Raw genomic sequence first — 13,092 nt, 5'->3', positions numbered from 1 at the left:
CTATCCAAAGCAACACACAAACTGCATGTTATACCCGCAGTATGCAATACAATACTTCTGATAAAAGTACTTAAAATAACAGTTTTCTAATTGTTGATTAATTCTATTATAAATACAGTTCCTATATGAATCCACAGATATGAAATTCAACACATCACAGGACTATTTAAGTGGACTACACTTATAGAGGATCAGCAAAAAGAGTGAAACAGGAAACTTAACAAAAGAGTTTATTTATATGTTTACACAGTTTTTATCTACAGTACACAGTATAACAAGCTCAACAACAAAGGAATATACAAAATGTTTACTTCAAAACATTTAGCACAAAACAGTGTTCATTTCTGATCATTGATAAATGTAAATCGTGTATCAGTGTTTTTCTCATCGTGACATGTATACTCCTCCACCTCCATCGCCATTAAAAACTCTGACAGTAAAGACAGTACTTATGTTAGGATGTAGACGAGAGGAATAAAATAATTGACAATAGACACATGAATAGGATAAGACACACACACACATACACACTCATTCTGTACAGCCCTTCTTACCTTCAGTGTAGTCCATGTCCGGTCGTGTGGCAAAAAACACCCAGGCCAGACCAACCAGAAGAGCTACGAGCAGATTTACCATGATCCAGGGCTGTAGGATCTGATGTTCTGAGCCCGGGGGCCTTAATAACAATCACTGCATGTGATTTAGTGAAGTACACAACCCTGTGCAACAGATACAGTGATTGTTGCAGTAATGTTTTAAGGATATTATGCTGGATTACATTACACCTGATTGATCAACTCACCAAAGTGTTTCATTGGCTGTGGGGTAGAGATATATATGATCACTGGTCATCTGCTGGCTCAGGGACAGGATGAGATCAGCGAAGTATGCCAGCACAAAAAAAAAAAAAACAGGTTTCCTTAAAAAAGCATGTCTATCTTTGTTTTGTCAGAGGCAGTGTTATTGTAGTATTGAGATTAAAATGAGAAACACTGCCTTGATAACTAGCTAAAATAAAATAAAAAGGTTTGCATATGTTTCTTTTCTTTTTATTGTTTTTAGTTTTAGTAAACTATAATAACTCTGGTAAGAGGTAAGTGTTGTGTTGATGCAGTTTATTGATTTTCACTTACAGAAGGAAGCAATAAAGGGTACAGATACCTCACTCCGAACATGAATCACATTTTCAAACACTCAGATCAAAAAATTATACATCAGTTAGTTTTGAAACATTCTCTTATCAGTTGTCTTATAAGTCAGGGATTCGATTTTAGAGCAGGTTTTCCCAAACTGGGGTTTGCAAACACGTGGTGGTTCATGAGTTGATGAAAAAATGGGATAAATAATGAAATAATGAAAATGTAAATGAACACTTCAAAATAAAAACAAACTAAAACACTTACTAAAAAAAAAAACTTTGTTTAACCCCATATCATGTGACCATTAATCAACATCAGAGAGCCATAACATGCAAATGTGTTGTTAAAGTATTAATTAATATAAACACACTATAATAATGTTATATTAAATCTCTATGTTAAAGGGTATCGGCTGACAAAGTGTATGGAATCCCTGGTGGAAGGACTTATTTATTCATTTGGAATTAATAAATTTGCTCATTGATATACAATTTGAAATTGCTTGGAGTATTGCTTGGAGTAATTGCTTGGAGTATGATCATGTATTGTTTGTACTGTTGTTGCTTGTGCTGACACTTGTCACTCCTGTCACAGACAGACACGGTGCTGATGGCCAGCAGCAGGTAGAGCAGAGACTGTGCAGGGTAAGCCAGACTGTGATAATGCTGGAGAAAGTTAGATAGAGTGGTCATCTGCTCTCCAACTAACACATACACTACAATGATGTTCCACACCGCATATCCTGACAGAAGCCCATGAGAGTACAGTCCAATGATCCTACGCAGAGAACAACAAACATTTTAGCACATAACAAGTCATCAAGCTCCAACAAGAAAAACCACATGATAAGGACATGGCCATGAAGAGTACTGGACAAACTCATGAAACATTGTCTTGAAACTGAAGCACATTAGAGATTATAAGAGCTATTAGACAATTTGAGACCATCTCACAACCAAACCCACCTGAAGCCGCTGTGGACCCTCATGTGCGACATCTTGTGTATTCCACATGGGTCAGACCCCCTTGTGCTCCCCCATATGGTCACAGGATAAATCCAAACGATCAGTCGCCTGAAAGCGGCCTAGGCCAGAAGTCACACTGGATTTTATTAGCTTTATTTTATTTTCCTATTTTATTGGCTACATTTATATATACTTCACATAATACTGTATATAAGTATTTAACACACACACAGTCTTTTTTTAGAGAATAAGTAACTCATTATTTCTTAATTAATGTAATAACTAACATTAATAGCAAACAGTATATAGATGTATAATGAAAGCATCATTACATGTATATATCTCATATATATCTTTTCTTCTTCTTCTTCTGTGGTGGATTCTCCTGAGGCTCAGGAGTCAGCGGCTCTCTGTGGCTCTCCAGACCCTCCGTTTCTAAACCTGGCTCGGATCCTGCTGATATTTATTGGAAAGAATATGTTGCTCAAACACTTAACCTGGGTATCTGAATTATTCCATCTGCTGCCTGCAGAGGAAGCTGTTACACCAATGCACTACACTTACATGCATAAAAATGTATTTGCCCAGCAGCAAGCACATAAAAATGTACAAAAGATAAAATAGTCTAGATAAGAAATGCAAACTTGTTAAGATCAAATAAAGCATTTATAAGTATCATTACCTTGAGTTCCTCAACTTCACTAATCTCCTTCTTGGTTTTTATTTTTCTTGGGTTTGACACTTGGCATTTTGTCTGTGTAGAAATAGGACAGAAATAGGACAGCTCTGTCTACAGTTACACTAGTTGTATATAGTTCTTAGATTAGAAATCCAAGTACAATAGAAATGATTACAGGCTTTGAGGTTACTGGGGCTAGGCCAAATAAAATAATTGATTTTATTTAAACTTCCTGTACACATGTTCAGATGTTCAACAAGGATAACTCACCGCTGGTGTCTTGATGTTGCACTCCCCGAAAATCAGGACTGAATGGAAACAAAGAAAATGAGACTTCAGTGAGCATGATGCTTTAAATTAACATCATGCTGGATATAGCATTTTATTGAGAGATGATTATGAGACTAGTTAGGTAAACAACACTGACTGAGCTGCTTCTTTCTGCTTGACTTAAGTGTTTACTGTCAATGAGAGAAAGTAAAATCACAAACACATAAACATTATAAATAGAACTAAAGAACTAAGAAACTAGTAATATATAAAATTATGGAAAAAATGAATCTGTCAAATATTTATCTATCCATCTATAAACCCGATTCCAAGATGGGACACTGTACTCAATTACTCAATTGTGAGTGAAAAAGGAATGAAATAATTTACAAATCTCATAAACTTATATTTTATTCACAAGAGAATATAGTTAACATATCAAATGTTGAAAGTGAGACATTTTGAAATGTAATGCCAAATATTAGCTCATTTTGGATTTCATTAGAACTACACACAGTTGGGGCAGGTACCAATAAGAGGCCGGAAAAGTTAAATGTACATATAAGGAACATCTGGAGGACCAATTTGCAATTTATAAGGTCAACTGGCAACATGATTGGGTATAAAAAGAGCCTCTCAGAGTGGCAGTGTCTCTCAGAAGTCAGAATGGGCAGAGGATCACCACTTCCCCCAATGTTGCGGTGAAAAATAGAGGCGCAATATCAAAGGAATTTCTCAGAGAAAAATTGCAAATAGTTTGATGTTATCTTCATCTACAGTGCATAATATCATCCAAAGATTCTGAGAATCTGGAACAATCTCTGTGCGTAAGGGTCAAGGTCAGAAAACCATACTGGATGCCCGGGATCTTCGGGCCCTTAGACGGCACTGCATCACATATAGGAATGCTACTGTAATGAATCACAACATGGGTTCAGGAATACTTCCAGAAAACATTGTAGTGAACACAATCCACCGCCCCATTCGCCGTTGCTGGCTAAAACTCTATAGGTCAAAAAAGAAGCCATATCTAAACATGATTCAGAAGCGCAGGCATATTCTCTGGGCCAAGGCTCATTTAAAATGGACTGTGGCAAAATGGAAAACTGTTTTGTGGTCAGACGAATCAAAATTTGAAGTTCTTTTTGGAAAACTGGGACGCCATGTCATCCGGACTTAAGAGGACAAGGACAACCCAAGTTGTTATCAGAGCTCAGTTCTGAAGCCTGCATCTCTGATGGTATGGGGTTGCATGAGTGCGTGTGGCATGGGCAGCTTACACATCTGGAAAGGCACTATCAATGCTGAAAGGTATATCCAAGTTCAAGAACAACATATGCTCCCATCCAGACACCCTCTCTTTCAGGGAAGATCTTGTATTTCCCATTATGACAATGCCAGACCACATACTGCATCAATTACAACATCATGACTGCATAGAAGAAGGATCAGGGTACTGAAATGGCGAGCCTGCAATCCAGATCTTTCACCCATAGAAAGCATTTGGCTCATCATACATAGGAAGATGCGACAAAGAAGACATAAGACAGTTGAGCAACTAGATGTCAGCATTTGACCTCCTGTAGTTTGTCTCCGTGCCTCTAGAGGTCCCCTGTGTTCCCTTCTGTCTTTGTTCTTCTTTGTCTATTCTTGTTAGCGTTATCCAGGTCACCTGTGCCTTGTTTCTGTTAGAGTATTTTAGCTGAGTCTTTCCCTTGTTTGACACTTGGTTTTTGAGTTCAGGCTGCATGATACCAGCTCTGTATTTACTAGTTCTTCCAAGTCTTCCCATGCTACCTCAAGTAAGGTGTTCCTAGTTATTTGTTTGTTCACACGCTCTTGATTTGTTTTCTCCCCTTGTGGAGTTTTTATTTTCCCCTGTGGTTTTGTTTTCCCATTATCTCTCTTGTTATTAATTCCTCTGTCTGAGAAGAACTTTTGTTGGATTTTTTGGCTTGCAAAGTCCTTTTTTTTAAATAAACCAATATTGCTTGGAGTACTGCCTTGAGTATTTCAATTGGGTCCAACACCTCAGCCTCTGTGGCCTAGTGGTAGATCTCTCACCCACCACACCAGAGACCTTAGTTCTAGCCCGGCCTGTGATAGAAAAACCAAGTAACTCATGGACCCAGAAACACTCAGTTCCAAGTTGTCTGAGCCCCTTCAAGATGAGTTAGCCACTCGAGAAACGCCTGAAGATCTTGAATCCCTCATAGCAATGGCCATCCGTCTTGACAATCGTCTGAGAGAATGGAAGACTGCCTTCAACACCCCCACAGGCCACTATGAGTATCTCGTAATGCCGTTCGGACGCACCAATGCCCCCGCAGTGTTCCAATCAATATATATATATATATTAAATACTTGCATAGTGCAGAGTCCACATTTTATGAAGCTATTTACAGTGCACTTACAGTTGGCTGTTGGCGGGTTGTGGTGAATTAGGGATCACTTTAAAAAGAATATTTCCCTGAGATTTTACCTATAAAAGTGTGAAAAACCATATCATGAATGGATATGGTCATTAAAAGAGTTGAGAATGGTTTGAAAGTCTTAGATATTAGTTGACTGTAAGAGAATGAGGAGCATTATAAGAAACAAAAAAAGAGGTTTTAATCTTGACTTTACCAGCATCTGAATGACATGCTCGGGCTGCAGTCCCCGCACTTTCTGTCCATTCACTTCCACAAGCTTGTCGCCAGGATGAAGAAGTCCTAAAAGACACGCACACATTGGAGAATACTACTGTTAGTATTATACTTTCAAACAACAAAATATAACTTTTTTTTTTACCATGTGTTTAATGGCTGAGAAACAAACACTTCACCTTTAAAGTCAGCATGAAATTAAAACTTACCCTATCCAATTTCTAAATGTATGTTACTGATCTTATTTTGAACAATTCAACCATGCATATTTTAACCTTATAATTCTTAAAATATCATCTTCCATTGAAAGGTTTGGTGACGAATGTTGGCCTTCTCCAATCATTTAGTCTGCTTAAACCCCACTCCTTACTTAAAACTGACATCCAGTCAACAACCAATGGATAGAACCAAGTTCCTCTATATGTTTTTTTGCTTTTTTTGATAACTTGTTTCACTTGGGTGTTCTGTACATTACAATTCTGAAGAAATGATATGATGCTTCTTCTGTTTCATCACCACTTTAAGTTTTTGTATCAGTTTCATTTCATGTTTAAACCTATCAGAACACTTGACAAGTATGAGCTCAAAAAACAAAAAGTATATAAAAGACAAGACAAGAATGGTCAATCAGTTGGTTATCAATGTTAACAGGCATCACATGGTGATTCCCACAGAAGATCTTGCTCCTGCACATGAGTGGAGGAAGGCTGTGGTTGCAGTGGAGATCATGTCATGATGAAATATTAGGGGGGTGGACACTGCGGTAATGAGATTGCGGAATCCAGTCATCTCAAATAGAAACATGCCTGACTTGACCCTACTGTAAACTAAAATTGTGACAGAGGTCAAAGAGGAACTTAGAGTTTGGGAAAGACACATAGGGCTGATGAATGAGCTTCAGATGAAGAATGCAGTGTTTTTATTTGAAGGCACAAGCACCAATCAATGAACCGTTCTATGGATCTTGATTGTGGATGGGATGAAGAGGAGATACAAATAAGAAAAATATCAAGTAATTGCCTGTTTGTAGTGTAGTTCCATTGTAGTGAACAACATCACAGCATTCGGTAAAATCAAAACCAGCAATTTCAGCAAAGAGTAAATTGAGGACAGAGAAGTGGGAACACGGTCACTCTTATTTCCTCATCTTCCAATTTTTTCTTCTTGTTAGAGAGGTAGTAGTGGATGTCATCAAACTGTTAGATAGGGAAGTCTGTCCAATCTTACTTTCTGTTGTGACAGACCTGTTTCTGCTCTGGCATGATGAAGACTTGTATGAGATCTATTGTGGTGAGAAAAATCCATGTTACACCTTAAAGAAGAGGATGAAAATGGTGATGTGGTTGAAGATGAAGACACTGAGATGGAGGATGAGACATGATGAGTGTCGCTGAAAGATTTATTGGCTGGCGCAATCGGCTGGCTGGGCAGGTTGGGCACACTTGCCATTTTTTAGATGTGTTGGGATCTGGAAGTCATTCCTGGAGACTTGCTGGAAATAATAAGACCCTGCAGTTTGTCCACCACTTCCACCAACAGACTCAATGCCTGGGCATTTTCCTTTACACTGTCTGTCATTCTCTCTGTTACAGCTACCATCTTCTGCCTGAGATCTCCAGCATCACTGGTGCTCTGGTCCATTCTGCTGGCAACGGTATGGATGGCTGACCTCAGTTCATCCAGGCTGTTTTGCTTTCTGAACACCAGAGCTGGATGAGAGTGGGTGACCTCTATGGAGTGGTGTTGTTGAAGCTGAGGGCTGGAGGGGGCTGTCTTGGATTGGAGGCCACATCCAGGCGGGCAGCATGAACACGGGTATGCTAGAGATGAGGTGTTGCAAGCTGTGCACGTATGGTGTTGATCTTCGACTTTGGTTTCTACACCATCTGCAAAGTTCTTTTCAATTATAATAGACAAAACAGGATAGATTAATTTGGTTTCAGAATTAAACACTGTAAGACAGTGCTTGGCCTTGTCATGCCAACAGATGTCTTTGGGACATGATGAGCCTGATGCAGTCTTCTTCTATCTTGCATCGTCAGGAATTATTTCACTCCTTTAATCTGTAGTTAGAAATGACAGTATTAAAAGTCAAATTTGTGCTGTTATTGTATATGTGCTCTTTAGTGCTGTGTTTAGTTGTAAATGGGTATTTGACATGAAACATCAAGCAATCGACAGGAGTGTCCGGCGCATTTATTAATTTAGCACACACCTTTATTTGCTATCCAAAGCAACACACAAACTGCATGTTATACCCGCAGTATGCAACACAATACTTCTGATAAAAGTACTTAAAATAATCGTTTTCTAATCGTTGATTAATTCTATTATAAATACAGTTCCTATATGAATCCACAGATATGAAATTCAACACATCACAGGACTATTTAAGTGGACTACACTTATAGAGGATCAGCAAAAAGAGTGAAACAGGAAACTTAACAAAAGAGTTTATTCATATGTTTACACAGTTTTTATCTACAGTACACAGTATAACAAGCTCAACAACAAAGGAATAAAATGTTTACTTCAAAACATTTAGCACAAAACAGTGTTAATTTCTGATCATTGATAAATGTAAATCGTGTATCAGTGTTTTTCTCATCGTGACATGTATACTCCTCCACCTCCATCGCCATTAAAAACTCTGACAGTAAAGACAGTACTTATGTTAGGATGTAGACGAGAGAGGAATAAAATTGACAATAGACACATGAATAGGATAAGACACACACACACATACACACTCATTCTGTACAGCCCTTCTTACCTTCAGTGTAGTCCATGTCTGGTCGCAAAAAACACCCAGGCCAGACCAACCAGAAGAGCTACGAGCAGATTTACCATGATCCAGGGCTGTAGGATCTGATGCTCTGAGCCCGGGGATCTAAACAACAATCACTGCATATGATTTAGTGAAGTACACAATCCTGTGCAACAGATCAATTCCACTTACAGAACGATACAGTGATTGTTGCAGCAATGTTTTAAGGATATTATGCTGGATTACATTACGCCTGATTGATCAACTCACCAAAGTGTTTCATTGGCTGTGGGGTAGAGATATATATGATCACTGGTCATCTGCTGGCTCAGGGACAGGATGAGAGCAGCGAAGTATGCCAGCACAAAAAAAAAAAACAAACAAAAAAACAGGTTTCCTTAAAAAAAAACATATCTTTGTTTTGTCAGAGGCAGTGTTATTGTAGTATTGAGATTAAAATGAGAAACACGCACGTCCTGATTTTGCCAAGTTCGATGTGTTCCTAGGTCAACATATTTTGTTGACCCTGGAACAACATTTTACTCCAAAAATATATTCTTAACCATATCCATACACCTAAACCTAACCTTAACCATGAGTAATCCCTTAAATCCGAGGAAATGAAAGATGAATGACACTGATGTACAAGCACCAAACACTGATTTTAAGCATAAACTTCACAAAATCTATAAACTGGTTCTTCAAATCTGATTGGTTAATCACAATGTTGTTCCAGGGTCAACAACGACATTGTCCCAGGAACATGTCTCACTTGGTAAAATCAGGTTAGGCGAGAAACACTGCCTTGATAACTAGCTAAAATAAAATAAAAAGGTTTGCATATGTTTCTTTTCTTTTTATTGTTTTTAGTTTTAGTAAACTATAATAACTCTGGTAAGAGGTAAGTGTTGTGTTGATGCAGTTTATTGATTTTCACTTACAGAAGAAAGCAATAAAGGGTACAGATACCTCACTCCGAACATGAATCACATTTTCAAACACTCAGATCAAAAAATTATACATCAGTTAGTTTTGAAACATTCTCTTATCAGTTGTCTTATAAGTCAGGGATTCGATTTTAGAGCAGGTTTTCCCAAACTGGGGTTTGCAAACACGTGGTGGTTCATGAGTTGATGAAAAAATGGGATAAATAATGAAATAATGAAAATGTAAATGAACACTTCAAAATAAAAACAAACTAAAACACTTACTAAAAAAAAAAAAAAAAAAAACTTTGTTTAACCCCATATCATGTGACCATTAATCAACATCAGAGAGCCATAAACATGCAAATGTGTTGTTAAAGTATTAATTAATATAAACACACTATAATAATGTTATATTAAATCTCTATGTTAAAGGGTATCGGCTGACAAAGTGTATGGAATCCCTGGTGGAAGGACTTATTTATTCATTTGGAATTAATAAATTTGCTCATTGATAAACAATTTGAAATGTCATGGTCCTGCCATCATGTCCTGACTTTTCTCTAGTCTAGAGGCAGGATCATGACAGACCCGTGTTTTGTGTACAAGCACATGGCCTTGTCTTTGGGCCATGTGCTTGTGTTGTCTCGTTCCCTTGCCCAGCCCCCCCCTTGTTATCCTAGTCTTGTCGTGATTGTCCTATCTGTGCCACCTGTCGTGTCTTGATTAGTTCCCCTATTTAGATCTCCTAGTGTGCTCTGTCTTTTGTCGGTTCATTGTTTCCTCAAACTGTTCTACTTATGTGTTCCTACCTGTCAGCTTCCTGAGATATCGTGTCCTTGTAACCCCTCAAACAAGTCGTTGTACTACCGTGACTGTTTGTTAGTAGTTAGTGTTCCGAGTCTTTGTTTTCCTTGTTTATTGTGTTTTGTAGAGTTATTTAGAGTCTACCCTAGTCCTTGTTTTGTCTTGAACATTGTCTTGAAACTGAAGCACATTAGAGATTATAAGAGCTATTAGACAATTTGAGACCATCTCACAACCAAACCCACCTGAAGCCGCTGTGGACCCTCATGTGCGACATCTTGTGTATTCCACATGGGTCAGACCCCCTTGTGCTCCCCCATATGGTCACAGGATAAATCCAAACGATCAGTCACCTGAAAGCGGCCTAGGCCAGAAGTCACACTGGATTTTATTAGCTTTATTTTATTTTCCTATTTTATTGGCTACATTTATATATACTTCACATAATACTGTATATAAGTATTTAACACACACACAGTCTTTTTTTAGAGATTAAGTAACTCATTATTTCTTAATTAATGTAATAACTAACATTGATAGCAAACAGTATATAGATGTATAATGAAAGCATCATTACATGTATATATCTCATATATATCTTTTCTTCTTCTTCTTCTGTGGTGGATTGTCCTGAGGCTCAGGAGTCAGCGGCTCTCTGTGGCTCTCCAGACCCTCCGTTTCTAAACCTGGCTCGGATCCTGCTGATATTTATTGGAAAGAATATGTTGCTCAAACACTTAACCTGGGTATCTGAATTATTCCATCTGCTGCCTGCAGAGGAAGCTGTTACACCAATGCACTACACTTACATGCATAAAAATGTATTTGCCCAGCAGCAAGCACATAAACATGTACAAAAGATAAAATAGTCTAGATAAGAAATGCAAACTTGATAAGATCATATAAAGCATTTATAAGTATCATTACCTTGAGTTCCTCAACTTCACTAATCTCCTTCTTGATTTTCTTTTTCTTGGGTTTGACACTTGGCATTTTGTCTGTGTAGAAATAGGACAGAAATAGGACAGCTCTGTCTACAGTTACACTAGTTGTATATAGTTCTTAGATTAGAAATCCAAGTACAATAGAAATGATTACAGGCTTTGAGGTTACTGGGGCTAGGCCAAATAAAATAACTGATTTTATTTAAACTTCCTGTACACATGTTCAGATGTTCAACAAGGATAACTCACCGCTGGTGTCTTGATGTTGCTCTCCCGAAAATCAGGACTGAATGGAAACAAAGAAAATGAGACTTCAGTGAGCATGAAGCTTTAAATTAACATCATGCTGGATATAGCATTTTATTGAGAGATGATTATGAGACTAGTTAGGTAAACAACACTGACTGAGCTGCTTCTTTCTGCTTAACTTAAGTGTTTACTGTCAATGACAGAAAAGTAAAATCACAAACACATAAACATTATAAATAGAACTAAAGAATTAAGAAACTAGTAATATATAAAATTAATGGAAAAAATTAATCTGTCAAATATTTATCTATCCATCTATAAACCCGATTCCAAGTTGGGACACTGTACTCAATTACTCAATTGTGAGTAAAAAAGGAATGAAATAATTTACAAATCTCATAAACTTATATTTTATTCACAATAGAATATAGTTAACATATCAAGTGTTGAAAGTGAGACATTTTGAAATGTCATGCCAAATATTAGCTCATTTTGGATTTCATTAGAACTACACACAGTTGGGGCAGGTACCAATAAGAGGCCGGAAAAGTTAAATGTACATATAAGGAACATCTGGAGGACCAATTTGCAATTTATAAGGTCAATTGGCAACATGATTGGGTATAAAAAGAGCCTCTCAGAGTGGCAGTGTCTCTCAGAAGTCAGAATGGGCAGAGGATCACAATGTTGCGGTGAAAAATAGAGGCGCAATATCAAAGGAATTTCTCAGAGAAAAATTGCAAATAGTTTGATGTTATCTTCATCTACAGTGCATAATATCATCCAAAGATTCTGAGAATCTGGAACAATCTCTGTGCGTGAGGGTCAAGGTCAGAAAACCATACTGGATGCCCGGGATCTTCGGGCACTTAGACGGCACTGCATCACATACAGGAATGCTACTGTAATGAATCACAACATGGGCTCAGGAATACTTCCAGAAAACATTGTAGTGAACACAATCCACCGCCCCATTCGCCGTTGCTGGCTAAAACTCTATAGGTCAAAAAAGAAGCCATATCTAAACATGATTCAGAAGCGCAGGCGTATTCTCTGGGCCAAGGCTCATTTAAAATGGACTGTGGCAAAGTGGAAAACTCTTCTGTGGTCAGAAGAATCAAAATTTGAAGTTCTTTTTGGATAACTGGGACGCCATGTCATCCGGACTTAAGAGGACAAGGACAACCCAAGTTGTAATCAGCGCTCAGTTCAGTAGCCTGCATCTCTGATGGTATGGGGTTGCATGAGTGCGTGTGGCATGGGCAGCTTACACATCTGGAAAGGCACTATCAATGCTGAAAGGTATATCCAAGTTCAAGAACAACATATGCTCCCATCCAGACACCCTCTCTTTCAGGAAAGATCTTGTATTTCCCATTATGACAATGCCAGACCATATATGCATCAATTATAACATCATGGCTGCATAGAAGAAGGATCCGGGTACTGAAATGGCGAGCCTGCAATCCAGATCTTTCACCATTAGAAAACATTTGGCTCATCATAAAGAGGAAGATGCGACAAAGAAGACCTAAGACAGTTGAGCAACTAGAAGCCTGTAGACAAGAATGGAAAAACATTCCTATTCCTAAACTTGAGCAACTTGTCTCCTCAGACCCCAGATGTTTGCAGACTGTTATAAAAAGAAGAGGGGATGCCACACAGTGGTAAACATGACCTTGTCCCAACTTTTTTGAG

At 38.0% G+C, this 13,092-nt stretch overlaps 1 long non-coding RNA gene and 1 pseudogene across 1 annotated transcript; both read right to left on the bottom strand.

The window, feature by feature from the left end:
- Nucleotides 1–338: 338 nt before the first annotated feature.
- Nucleotides 339–8,490, bottom strand: LOC113052859 (transmembrane protein 237A-like; annotated as a pseudogene).
- A 1,975-nt stretch (nt 8,491–10,465) lies between these two features.
- LOC113053786 (uncharacterized) lies at nt 10,466–11,213 on the bottom strand. Its single transcript, XR_003277313.1, has 3 exons — nt 11,129–11,213; nt 10,779–10,902; nt 10,466–10,565 (listed from the first exon to the last, which is right to left on the bottom strand). It is a non-coding gene; the product is annotated as an uncharacterized LOC113053786 (long non-coding RNA).
- Between the last annotated feature and the right edge of the window lie 1,879 nt (nt 11,214–13,092).

Source organism: Carassius auratus, chromosome 34 (genome assembly GCF_003368295.1).
Source record: "Carassius auratus strain Wakin chromosome 34, ASM336829v1, whole genome shotgun sequence".
In the NCBI taxonomy this organism is placed as follows: domain Eukaryota; kingdom Metazoa; phylum Chordata; class Actinopteri; order Cypriniformes; family Cyprinidae; genus Carassius; species Carassius auratus.
Note: the sequence above shows the minus strand (reverse complement) of the source record. Positions and strands in the feature narration are given on the sequence as shown.